Here is a 14628-nt window from a genome sequence, read left to right as displayed (position 1 = left end):
GTCATTTGAGACCACCAGCCATTCCCTGGGAGGAAGAGGAGGCTGTCTACTCCCATAAAAAAATTAGTCTCAGGGGCTCTCAGCGACAGTTCTCCCCAGACTTTTAGGGGCACTATGAGTCAGCATTGACTCAGCAGGGAGTTCTTAATTAGCTTAAACTCTGTGCTTTATAGAGGTAGCCTCCGGTGGCATAGAGTTAGGTATAGGGTCAACAGTCCAATATCACCTGCTTCTGTCAGAGACTTTGGACTCTTTAAAGTCAAGTTGAGGTAGAGTTAGGGTCCCGGTAACCCACGCAGTAATCTACTCTGTCCTATAGGGTCACTATGAGTTGGAATTGACTCAATGGACCTGTGTTTGTTTGTTTTTGCTATATAGTTTCAAAGTGTTTATGAGTCTCATACATTTTCCCATATGTTCTTCTGCCACACCTGCCTGCAAATCCCAACAATAACTCAGAAAGGGGAATTGTTTTTCTACTATTATATTTGTAGTAGAGTCAAGATTGAGAAAAATTACTATTAGAATCAATGATGTCAATACAAATGATAATTTCTAAATTCTTCACTATCTTTGCCTAAATTGGAAATTCCGTCAACTACTTTTTTCAATTTTATTTATTTAATTTTGAAATACATGTATTAAATGTAAAACACGAACCTATAAACTACAAAGAATAATAAGGAAGGCTACTTCTATCAACATGTCTTAAGAGCTTGAACATTACTAATGCACATGGAGGCTCTGACATGCACAGCGTTGATCTTTGTCTTTTCTCTTCCCTCCTTCAGAGGACACAGTGACCTGCATTTGTTATTCTCTATGTCAGAGTTAGATATGTGCTATGCTTGATGGTTTGTTATTCTCTATGTCAGAGTTAGATATGTGCTATGCTTGATGGTTTGTTATTCTCTATGTCAGAGTTAGATATGTGCTATGCTTGATGGTTTGTTATTCTCTATGTCAGAGTTAGATATGTGCTATGCTTGATGGTTTGTTATTCTCTATGTCAGAGTTAGATATGTGCTATGCTTGATGGTTTGTTATTCGATATGTCAGAGTTAGATATGTGCTATGCTTGACGATATGCCAAAATTAGATATATGCTATGCTTGATGATACTTTTCATTTTGTTATAGTTGTTTTCACTTGTAGTGTTGCTTTCATGTCTAATTATGTAATACATAAGTGCCAATTTATGGTTTACTTTGGCATAGCTACGCACTTTATATAAATAAAAAATTACATAGTTTTACTTTATCTCAATGTTATCAACCACCTTTATTTTAAGATTTATCAAATTGTCAAGAACTATGAAGTGTGTAGGAATTTTACTGTATTTGAAAGTTGATAAACTAACCTGTTATATCTTTATAATTTCTGGAAGAACTCAAAAGAATCCTGATGGAGATTAAAAAACAAACATTTAGTACTCATGGCACGGCCAGTAATGTGATCTTCATGTTTATTCATGTCTTAGGATGTGTTTGCAGAGAAACATAATAAATTAAGCATATACATATATAGATATATAAAGAGATTTATTTCAAAGACATGGAAGCTCACTAGTCCTAAATCCACGAATCATGTGTCAAGGTGGAAGCTTTTCATAACTCTCATGGGTGCGAATTCTGACAAACCCAGATCCAGACCAGGAACAAGGCTGTTTGTTACTTCAAAAAGTGCTGGAGCTGGAGAAGCCTAAAGTATGCAGGTCAATCTGCTGATTCATATCCCAGCAATGCATTCTGTGGAAACATTCCACCCCAAAGATTAATTTGTTGCTGAAAGTTGTAAATATTGAGTTTATGTTATTTTGGTCACCATTATTTATGGAGTATTGGGAAGGGATTATGACTTCTAAAATGTTATATTCAGACAAAGTAGATGTTTCTCAGACATTGAACATGTTTTCCAGGTTACTTCTTTGGATATTCTGGGACAGAATTTGTCTCTGAAATCAAAAGTTATAAATAGTATGTAAACCAGAATTGTTTGCTACTAATTTGCAAGAGAGTACAGCTTCCAGACACAGAAATTAGAGGAGAAAAAGTTAAACTTGAAGTGTTTATATTCTTGATTCAACGGTGCCTGAAGATGGTATCCCATTTAATTTTTAATTATATAAACTTATTGATTATTGTCTTGTATTTTTGGTTCTCTTTTGGTAATCAAAGCTATTTTTAATTAGGTTTCAAATACTTTTAAGTAAGAAAATACTAACCTATACCTCAGTACATGTGCCATTTATCTAATATGTTATTGTCAATTTACTAGAATCTGAGGTGCTGAAATAAAATTTTAACTATTTTCTTTCATTAAATAGCTTTCATATTTTGCTCAACAAAAAGAAACATTGAATTTTACAAAGCTTTAGGAAAAGTACCACTAATTATTTTCTTTAGAAAATGTCTATATTTGAGTTTAGAATTACTCTTAGGTAAATAAACACAATAATGAAATACAGGGTAAAAGAAATATTGATAAGTAATAAGCTAAAGATACAAGTACCAGAGAATACAACAAAGGAACAAAATACATATCAACCACAATGGGAAAATTACTGGTAGTTTGAAACATGTGCTATCATTTTATACTTCACTGTAGTAGGAAACAATATTGTGAGAAGGATTATTGGAATGGGGCTTCTTTAGAAAGGCTAAAGAGTGCTGGTGAAAGTATGTGGATCATTTTGTTATTTTTGATTAAACAGATTTTTAATTTGTTTCTCAATATTAATGAAGCCTAATGAGATTATCCAATCTCTGCCAGCATGGGTGCAAAGCAGAAGATAGACAGGGAAATAATACATGAGACCAAATAAGATATTTCCATATATTTTATATTTATAGTGGAGTCATTTTTACTTTTGTAATTGAAACAAAAGCAGTACTAATTTCATCCTCGCTATATAGTGTGCTTATATTAGCTTAAGCTAATTGCCATACTAGGTGGGTGGGGTGAGGTGAAATGCTTGGTCTGGTCTTCTGTCCATAATCTTAGTAACTCCATTCAGTGACTTAATGGGAGCAGGTAAGTAAGGGGCAGAGGATTGTAACTTGGAAATTTGTCAGTTTTGCCATTCCAGTGGATTTAAAAATGAACTATCTTAGAAATAGGAAGAGGACTTCCGCAACCACGGAGAAATAAGAATCCCTAATGGAGGATGTGCCCAGCAACAGAGACAAATGAGAGGGTAGCACTGAGGTCTAGGTAAAGTGAAGCAGCAGGGCTGAATCTCCCAGAGCAGAGGGAGAAGAGAAATGTCGCGTCCCTTTGGGTAGGAGGCTATTTTGCAAAATGGGATGCCCTTTAGAATCCATCAGCAATGAAAGAACTGTGTGACACTTGACCAAATGGGACAGAGGTCAAATGACCATGCCACCATAGAGATATGAAAGGCCAGAAAGAAACGCGACTGCTGTCATGGCTGAGAAAAGGTACTCCTACAGCAAAGAGGGTTAGATCTTTAGATGTTTTCCGATGTGTACTTTCTGTACCTGCTAACTTCCCTAATAACCAATCCCCCATTATATTGAGTAGTGTCTGTTGTGAGGTTTAGGTGATCATTGCAAAGGATAGTTGAGTGAGAAGTAGAGTGTTGTGCGAGGGACAGTTGATGTCAGAATTGGGGACAGGAAGGTGGATGATGCATGTTTGACTTCTGACTGGAATCATCCTTGGGCAGTTGTGGGCTTAGATGAAGCTTCCACTTTGTGTAGCCAGAAGAAATCATACATTACCCCCTCACAGTTTCCCCAAATGGAACCTATTTATTTCCATACAGAGAGGCATTGCCAGATCATTCCACATGTCCAAGGAGATATCTAGATTGTGCTATATTTTGTTTAAAAGACTTCAAAATATTATTAGAAGAACTAAATTTAATTTTGCAAAAATCAATAGTCTTATTAGGTATTTAAAGCTATCTATTGTTCAGCTATACATTGTTCAGTTATTTATACTGTATAAAAATACAGTATATCAAAAAAGCTAAACCGCCCTTTGTATATAGAGGATATTCAGGCAAAATTTAATAATTTTTTTACTTTATCACCACCTACCTAAAAGATATGTAGGCAAAATATAATGGACATATAATGCTGACAGTTGGAAAAAAAGTGGACAACAAATAAATTGTAGAAGAGTTTTATTGCTTATTAAGTTATGCTATCATAAAGTCAGGAGAGATTAAATTATAAATGAGGTAATTTTGAAACCAACATATAAGATTATAATTCCATGATTAACTTTAACAATGAACAAAAGTATTTGAATAATGTTTACTCTACAAACTGATGACTAGTAAAAAGCTTATTTTTGCTCAGACTTAGGAACCAAAATGTGCTCCTTCCAAATTAAAATTTGAGGCCCCTGGACTTGTTCCAGAATATAGATGGGCTGATCTTGTATGGACATGTTGATTTCTTTGGAAGGCATGTCCCAGGTGACTTTAAAACAGTAAAACCATTAGAAGCATCTCCCCTAGAGCTGTCTGGCATTGATTTTTCTTCTACAACGGAGACAAGAATCAATAACACTTCTTTGACAATCATCATTACTAAAGTGGGGTCACTTTGTATGCCAACACTTCCTGGTGTAAATCAAGAACACTATTATAAAAAGCTATTTCTTAACTAGACACAGGATGCTTTTGTTAATCAGGAGAGCTCATGTGGATGCTACAGTATCTTCCTTCAACGTGCATTTCCTGGCACAATTAAGGGTGTCTTAAAGGCCTTCCAATTGATTTTTAATATGCTGCTACACAGAAAAAATGTGTAAAAAATAATAGCTGCACAGAGATTAAATGTATCAATATGTATTTTAATATATCTTTACTTTCATGGGCATATGCTTGTATATTTAGTCTATCAATGAAGCAGAAAAAATTTAGTATGAAAGTACTTTTGATAATATAGTGTGTGGTGAACAAAGTCAATGGCTAATATCAAGGGGAAAAGATAATAAATTGTTGTGGGAACTAATGCGATTGAGCTATGAAAATTTTGTATAAATTTAATTCTTACTCTATCCTCCTTGGGAAGTATCTAGTTGCAATTTGTGCCACAACTATAACTTATTTTTAACACAAAAGTAAAGATAGTATTACTACTGAGAAGAATAGGTTATTTTATTAGGATATGTACTTATAAGTCATACATTTGTGATTTCTTCACTTGGTGTTGTAATGAGTAGTTATTGTGCTGAAATTATTGAAGGACTATTTGTTCTTAGTCATTAGATGGATTTTTAAAATATTAAAATATTCTATTACTAATAATCAGTAAAGGAGAATTTTAATTTCTGTCTTATTTGGATTGATAGTCAATGTTCAGGGAAGCAGTAGTCAAAAGGTTAAAAAATATATTGCATTCGGTAAACGTGCTACACAAGATCTTAAAGTATTAAAGAGCAAGGATGTTACTTTGAGGACACAGGTGCACCTGACCTTAGACATGGTACCCTTCATTACATAATTTGCATGTGAAAGTTGGACATTGAATAAGGAATATGGTAGAAGAAAAGGAACATTTGAATTTTGGTTCTGCAAAAGAATCTTGAAAGTGCCATGGACTGCTCAAAGGACAAACCCATCTGTATTAGAAGTAGTAAGTCCAGGTTCTCCTTAGAGACAAGGATGGTGAGACTTTATCTTGAATATTTTGAACATATTGTCAGGAAAGGCCAGTCCCTGGAGAAGGATATTATGGTTGGTAAAGTGGTGGTGTGTGCGTGACTGGGGGGCAGGGGGCTGGAGTATACAAGAGGAAGGACCTACGGGAGTTGGATTGACACAGTGGCTGCATCAAAGGGCTCAGACTTGGAAGAATTGTGAGAATGGCACAGGACCTCCCAGTGTTTCGTTACATTGTGCATCGGGTCGCTATGAGTCAGAGCCAATTGGATGGTACCTAACAACAATTTTACTAATTAAAATAATGCATATATTACTGAGATAGAACTGTCTTGATGTTTACTCATAAGAGGATTTGAAAGATGTTCTGTCATATTATTATCCAACCATCAGTTACTGTCAAATTACTTTGACTCATGAAAATCCCAGCGGTGCAGAGTCAAACAATGCTGAAAGGGTTTCAATGGATGATATGAGGGGAAGTGTAGTTCCCCGTCTTTCTTTGAGGAGTCTTTGAGATTTACGGGCAAAGAGGGGGAAAGATGAAGGTTGTAGGCTAGATAAGATATCCCAGTGGAATTCTATTAGGATAGCCCCTCAGAAACCAAACCAACTAGTTGGGTCTGATGCTGTATGGGGTCTCCAAGAACGTAAACCTTTAAGGGAATTAAAGGGAGACAGTAATTTCCTGCAGAATACGTGACGAGTTTCATTTGCAGACTTTGCAGTGAGCAGCGCAATGCCTAACCTGCAGAGCCAGCCAGGCTCCTGGCAGAGACCGGAACACCTCGAAAATTTAGCATGTTCATTGTTATGAGAGAAGAAAAGTAATCCTAGACACAAATGCCCTGCCTTTTCCCCAGCAAGATTGTTTTCAATTAAAACAAAAGCAAAAACTTCTTCATAATAAGCCTCCATGATCATCTTATGAACTTTAAGGAAATTTATCAGAATATACCTTGAAAATCCCTCAAAATTGTTGGCAAAACCTGAATTGATCAAGTGAAGCAGATTCAGTTGGTAGCTACTTTTAGATTAAACTTACTTTTTCAATGTACCTTAAGGTACGAAGACAAAGGTGCTACCGAGAGAACGTGCCTGCAACCATCCACCAGTGCAGTGGCGGGCTCCAACACGTCCTGTTTGGAATAAACCTGAGCTGGTACTACACCCTGTCTCAAAAAATTTTTACTTACTTGGTAATAATATTATACCAATACATTTAGGAAACCTATACAACCCGTTGTGGACTTCAACCTCATCAGAACACAAACTATTTCCCAATAGTACTTCATGGAAAACTACATTCAAATATTTTGAAATAATTCAAACGACACAAACATGAAACCAATTTTTTTTAAAAAAAACAAAAGAAATGAAAGAAAATATGCAATCAAAAACATTTATTTTTATGAGGTTCACCAAAAAATAAAGGTGTTTAAAAAGTTTGTCTCTGCCGCGCGGCCCCTTCCTTCCGCCGCGGCACCCACCGAAGAGTCGCAGCCTTGGCTGTGCACTACCCTATGGCCGTGGGCCTCGACAAGGGCCACAAGGTGACCAAGAATGTGAGCAAGCCGAGGCACAGCCGCCGCCGCGGGCGCCTCACCAAGCACACCAAGTTCGTGCGGGACATGATCCGGGAGGTGTGCGGCTTCGCACCCTACGAACGAAGGGCCATGGAGCTGTTCAAGGTCTCCAAGGACAAGCGGGCACTGAAGTTCATCAAGAAGCGGGTGGGCACACATATCCGGGCCAAGAGGAAGAGAGAGGAGCTGAGCAACGTGCGGGCCGCCATGAGGAAGGCCGCTGCCAAGAAGGACTGAGTGCCGTGCCCCCCTCTCCCCACCCCTAAAATAAAGTCTTTCCAGAAAAAAAAAGTTTGTCTCTGTTAATTTAGGCTAAAAATAGGCACTGACTTGTTTTTCATGATGTGCAATGTCAAAGTGAACTGTCGAGTTTGCAGGTGAAATGAATAGCTGCTTTGCTCCAAAATGCTCGGCAATCAGCCCCACACTCGGCCCGACCTGCATGCTGACCACCTGCTTGGCTTCACTTAGATGGCAATTTGGAAAGCTTTTAGTAGTTATCTCTGGACGTGATGTAACTGCCCACTTTTCTGCATGACTTATTTATCGTTTTATTCCAAAGAAAGAATTATCTTGTTTTTTTTGTTATTCTTCTAGAAAGCCCGACACGACTTTAATGTCAGTGTATTTCTTACTAGAAAAGAACATATGTGATATTTTGAAAACTGGCTGAACTTGACAGCATGTGAATTGACACTCAGAATATATAATTTTCTAACATTTCCTTGTGGGATGCCCATGTGTTTACTTTCAGGGTCTGAAAACTTAAAACTTTCTATATAACACCTCCTGAGATTACTTTTAAGATTTTTCAAAACTAAATAAAAAGAAATTAGTCCCATCTGGAGTTTTGGATTTTACAAATCCTTAGTATTGCATGGACATGTCCTCCGCACCGTTTAAATGTTAAATAAATTCAACAATTATCATTAATGTTACATGGAAATGTGAAAACAAAAATCCAGGTGTTCATTCTAAAGAAAAAATTGCAGGACACAGGAGCAGGATCATGCTGCAGAAAAGCAACGAGCGCCAAGGAAAAACAGCGCCTTTTGTGACTCAGTCAGTCCGTAAAGCTGCAGACTCACTCTGCTCTCCATGGCCGATTTTACTAAGTTCTCTCCCAGCATCTTGCTCTGCTCTAAACCGACGCTTTGTTAATTCACACAGTGGACACAGGGACTACGGCCAATGTCTCGTGCAAGGATCATCTGCACAAATGTGATATGCAAAAAGAGAAATGATCGATGTGAAGAAATTACAAATTGTGCCCCCAGAGAACTCGAGCAAAGAGCTCAGGAAGGAGTGGGTGACACCCTTAAATTCCTCTGACCTCAGGAGGACTTGAGGTGCACTGGTCCTTCCATCCACCTGTAGATAAATATACCTTGATGTCCTTCCATCCACCTGTAGATATATATACCTTCTATCCACCTGTGGATAAATATACCTTCCATCCACCTGTGGATAAATATACCTTGATGTACTTCCATCCAACTGTAGATAAATATAAACAAAAACTTGAATTTTATAAGAATCGAAAGACTTGTTTGTTTACCTTTCCTTTAATTATTATTTTGAATAATTTTCAACATCAAGGACATGGCATCTTAGAGGGGAAGATAGTGTAGTGTATTTGAGGAAAAAGAATCTGGATTGTCCTTTGACCTGGCTTATGACTTGGCCTCTAACATTAATTAGCTTGACTAACCACAAGTCTTATGACCTTGAAAAAGTAATTTAAATGAGTTCTAACTTATGCTTTGCTAACACAGATAAAAGTACCTAATTCAGAGTAGTAAGATGATAATTAATATAAAACAAAATGCCTAAAATACTATCTGGCCCATAATAAGTAGTTAGGGACTGAAAGATATATTATTATTTCATGAAGATTATGATTTAAAAAATAGTAAGGGCATATTAATGTAGATATTAAATAAATTCATGTTTTCTTTTGTGTTACACTTGTTTTGTCAATTGTACTAAAATATTATTGGTTAAATAAATATGAAGCAATTAAAAAATAATTATATTATAATTGGCCCTTAAATCAAGGAGAAACATTCATCTTAACATTTGGGGGAATACTATGGAGTATAACTCTTATTGTTATTATTAATAATTGTATTTTTGCAAGAATTGCTAAGTTTCTGCTCCTCATAGCACACAACTGATAAAAATTCCTTGTAAATTAAAGTAGTTATGCTTACTGAAATGAGTAAAGGGTACATGTTGAAATCTTAATTGAAGTGATTGAAGGTCACATGAAAATCTCTAAAATGGATATATAGAGTATAAACCTTAGTAACGTGAACTTCTTGTTAGGAAGATGCTGATATATCTGTGCAGAAGCAGAAAGAGTTGTCATTTGATCAGAGAAATATGAGCATTTTTAAATGGCAAGAAAACAAAGATCATACAGACGCTGTCAAGAAAGATGTAGTTCTGCACACCGACAATGGAACTGCGTAAGGCATTGAATGATCAACTTAACACAAATAGAGGAATTTCCCTAGAGACCTAATTAAACACAGTGGGACACCTAGGATTATGGTTAAATTCAGATTGAAATTAGAAAGGAGTGAAATTCCAATAGAATATTATAATTATTGGAGCCACTATGTTGTATATATTACAAATCACAGATCACCAGTTAGCACCAATCCACTTTACATGATCAGGCTCAAGTCGCAGTCACTGAGTCATTTCAATTTTATGAGAAAATTGAGAGATAGTCGATTAAATCAAATTCTATCTTGTATCTTTAGAATTTTAGCTTCTAAGCATAATCACAATAAATATAAGAGTAAAACAAACCAAAGCTTATACCAACCATACCCTTAATTAAACCATTAGTAAGGTAATAGTATTACAAATAAGTATATGTTATAAATTCAAAACATTTTGCGTGCATGTGTTTGCTGGTTTCTGTTGATGAACTTTGCTTCTTGGTAAATCATTATTGTTGTTGATTAAAGTTGAGCTGGCTATGATTCACAGCAAATGTATATACAACAGAAAAAAAGTATGGCTTGGCCCTGCCCCAGCCCCATCCTCAAACTAATGGCCAAGCTTGAGTCCCAGGTTGTGGTTACTGGAGAAATCCAACTTACTGACCGTCTTTCTCTTCTTCCCCGACCTGCTGCTTTACCAGGCATGGCGTCCTGCTCCAGGAAGGAGTCCCTCCTGAGAACATGGCCAAAGTACATACGACAAAACCATGCCATACGTCCTTAAAAGGATCTTTCCAGGTGTACCCTTTCCAAGAGAGAGTCGTTCATTTTTTTGGCAGTACATGTTATATTTAAAGCTCTTTGCCAGCTCTATAACCCAAATGTATTATTTTATATTCCTCCCTGAATGTTTAAATGTTGATGAATTTGAGGCAACTGAAAGCACCATGTTTGGGATTAGTCTTCACAGTGGTATCTTCATCTTAAACATTTTTAAAAACATTTTATTAGGGACTCATACAACTCTTATCACAATCCCTACATACATCAATTGTATGACGCACATCTGTACATTCTTTGCCCTCATCATTTTCAAAGCATTTGCTCTCCACTTAAGCCCTTGGCATCAAGTCCTCTTTTTCCCTATCCCTCTCCGCTCCCCCCTCCTTCATGAGCCATTGATAATTTATAAATTATTATTTTGTCATATCTTGCCCTATCTGGCGTCTCCCTTCACCCCCTTTTCTGTTGTCCGTCCCCCGTGGAGGAGGTCACATGTAGATCCTTGTAATCGGTTCCCTCTTTCCAACCCACTCACCCTCTACCCTCCCCTTATCGTCCCTCACACCCCTGGTTCGGAAGGTATCATCTGCCCTGGATTCCCTGTGCCTCTAGCTCCTATCTGCACCCGTGTACATCCTCTGCTCTATCCAGAGTTGCAAGGTAGAATTCGGATCATGGTAGTTGGAGGGGCAGAAACATTCAGGAACTGGAGGAAAGCTGTATTCTTCATCGGTGCTACTTCGCATCCTGACTGACTCATCTCCTCCCCTAGACCCCTCTGCAAATGGATCTCCAGTGGCCAACAAATGGATTTGGGTCTCCACTCTGCATTTCCCCCTTCACTCACTATGGTAAGATTTTTTTTTTGGATGATGCCTTATACCTGAGCCCTTCGACACCTCATGATCACACAGGATAGTGTGCTTATTCCATGTGGGCTTTGTTGCTTCTGAGCTAGATGGCCGCTTGTTCATTTTCAAGCTTTTAAGACCCCAGACACTATCTCTTTTGATAGCCGGGCACCATCAGCTTTCTTTGCCACATTTGCTTATGCACCCGTTTGTCTTCAGCGATCGTATCATGGAGGTGTGCACCCAATGATATGATTTTTTGTTATTTGATGCCTGATAACTGATCTCTTCGGAACCACATGATCGCACAGGCTGGTGTGTTCTTCCATGAAGAAGCCTTTGTCCATGTAATATGAAATTTGATTTTGTAGTGATTGCATGAGCATTAGTTGTTGATCCAAATAAAACAAAATCCTTTACAACTTCAACATTTTCTCCATTTGTCATGATGTTGCTTGGTGGTCCAGCTATGAGGATTTTTTGCTTTGTTTGATTATTGCTGTAGTCTTCTTTTCAATAGTAAGTGTTTAAAGTCATCTTTGCTTTCAACATGCATGCCTGGCTTAACCCCACAGCGCTGGGTGTTAATGATCTTCCTCCAAACCTGATGCCCAAGTAGTCTTCATAGTATTCCACTTTTCCCATTATTTACTCATCATACAGATTAAGTGAATGAGGTGAAAGGAAACACCTGTAATACACTTGTCTTGATGTTAAACCAGGCAGTGTTCTCATCGTCTGTGGAAACTACTGCCACTGGGTCTATGTATAAATGTATTTGGTGATAAGCTCTCAGCTATTCTTAGAAGTAACATAAATTAATGTGGAACCCAAAGTTATATCCTATTTTCTATTAGTTTTGAAAGAAGAGTAACATTTTTTGATTGCTCAAGAAATAACTTTTCACATATATTGTCCACTTTGACTCAATATTTAACTTCTCTATGAGTCTAGAAAGTAACTCAGTTTAGAATGCATTTCCAGTATATTGGTGGATGGTCAGGGAGTATAAAAATCCCATTAAGTCAGTCCTATAATCATGGCATTGGAAAATTACCTTCTAGAGGCCATTAAACTCATACCATAAATCTGTTTATAGCAAATCTATATGGGAATTAGCATGACAGAGCTAATGAATTATATATCAGAGTCCTGTAAGGTAAAGAAAGAATGCTTACTCAGATGCACATTGTATAGAGCATAAGTATGTGTTTTACATTATATTTATTCTCAATATTAAATAAGTGAGGCTATCACAGAATATGAGTGATTATATAATAGTTCACTATAACTTTACAAAAGCATTATACTTCATAATTGTAAAACTAGCCCTTTTTTTCTTGTGGACAAGCAATATGCAGTCATTTTTAGGTATAGTCATTGAAAATGTACAAAATATAATGAAGCTTTTTTGGGGGAGACAAAGTGATTATGCTTGAAGTATCAAATAAAATTTGTCTTATAAGTATGATGCGTTCAGATCAGAATAAATCAGTTGCTGTGTTTTGGTTAGCATTAAATGCATACTTAATTGAACATTCAAACAAATTCTTACAGAGTATTAATATTATAGTAATGCCAATGTGAATGTTAACGATCTCTTTCAGAGATCCAGAAACTATACATTATAATAGAATATTTAATTTTAAAATTCTCAAGTAAAGTATATATTTCATATACGGAAATTATAAAGAAAAAATTAGTGTAGAGAACCTGCTTGTAATTTGTGGACTGCATTGGAATCTATGAATCAACCCCAATAATTCAATATCTTTTCATTGTGTGTTTTATGAGCATGCCATGGGGTCATTTAGAGGTGCTGTCTCCTGATAGACAGAAAGACTTGTTAGAGCAGCTCTGGAGCACGAAGCTTGTGTGAACAGTGGACTTTTTCTTTTATTAAACTCATAAACCCACAGAATGAGGAATGGAAAGTCATTCATTGAGCTTTGCTAATTGTTTGAGTACATTAATTCAGATTCTCAGGGTGCCAGTGGGAAAGAGACCATATACCTTTGACCATAAAAATGAGACAAAATGACTAATACAATAGATGGATTTTGTGATGATATTGGGTTAATTTTTAGTGTAGACATAATGGAGGGGGGGTTTGGGGGATTGTGTGTTCTATAATTCATTCAAGTAAGTACAACCAGCACTGATTCGATGTCCAATGTTAATATGCTTAAGGTTACTGCAGCACAGGCTATCTGTATATGCTGAGTGTGTAGGCATCGGATCCAAGGATGGCATGTCTCCAGGAAGGAGTCCTTTGTGCCCCCAACGGTTAGCACTCAGCTACAGGCTGAGAAGTCAGGGGTTCGTTCTCAGTCACCTCAGAGAACAAGCCTGACAATCGCTCTGAACGGTCGTGGCCCTGAAAACCGGATGGAACCGTTTGCCCTGCACAGATGAGAGAGATGTTCACCAGCTACAACGCGACAGCAACTGAAACAACAATCATTTCTCTGAGATGCAGATTATGTAAGAAAGTGCCTGTCTCCTTACTGTAAATGTAAACCCCTTTTAAAATTCAGAGTTAAGCATTTAAAATATAGGCTGTTTGTGCTCTCTTTCAGTTACCATAGAGCAGCTTCCCTCTGTGAATTTTGTTTTCCATGTGGAAGTGGACGAAGTCCTTATGCAATTATCTGAGTATACAATGGACGCCAGGGCACGGGAGGTAGAATGCCTGCTCTTTTAGCATTTTCCTTCCACGGTGAGCAGTCCACGGCCCTGTATGTTCTGTGAAGCCTATTATCCTACGTGTAGATAGAGGTCCACTTTCCCTCGCGTACCTGTGTAGACTTTGTGTCTATGTACAGCCAGTCAGAGGGCGTCTCCTTGCTGGACTGTGGATCAAATAGCATTGACTTCTGTGAAATTTAACTCTTGGCTTCCTCCTCCTGTCTCTCCTGCTTCCATCAATTTTTGCTACCCTCTCTCTTACTGTATATTGCTTTCCACTTCAGCCAAGTTAACATGTGTCTATGTGAAGAACCTCCCCACCTATGCTTCCAAAATTGTACATTATATTACTATTACTATTTCCTCTTCAAAAGAACCAACTGCTGCGATTGACGGGATCGGCCAATTCCTCATTGAGCCACAAGGTAATGGAAAATAGTGACTGAAAATCTGTAGTAAACACATTATTCATGTAACTCCTAAAGGATGCACACACATATTCACATACACATATATGCTTGTATATTTAGTTTCTATAATAAATAGTGCATGAAATCCTATACGTCAAGTTGATAGAAATGCATTGAATTATAACAAGGCTCAGGTAGGTGTCGGCTAACTTGTAT

At 37.2% G+C, this 14628-nt stretch overlaps 1 pseudogene; it reads left to right on the top strand.

Annotated features, from left to right (window-relative positions):
* The first annotated feature begins 7131 nt into the window (after positions 1 to 7131).
* On the top strand, positions 7132 to 7481 carry LOC142424474 (large ribosomal subunit protein eL36 pseudogene; annotated as a pseudogene).
* The last annotated feature ends 7147 nt before the right edge of the window (positions 7482 to 14628 follow it).

This window comes from Tenrec ecaudatus, chromosome 13 (assembly GCF_050624435.1).
Source record: "Tenrec ecaudatus isolate mTenEca1 chromosome 13, mTenEca1.hap1, whole genome shotgun sequence".
In the NCBI taxonomy this organism is placed as follows: domain Eukaryota; kingdom Metazoa; phylum Chordata; class Mammalia; order Afrosoricida; family Tenrecidae; genus Tenrec; species Tenrec ecaudatus.
The sequence above is the reverse complement of the archived record's forward strand: the minus strand, read 5'-3'. Positions and strand labels throughout refer to the sequence as shown.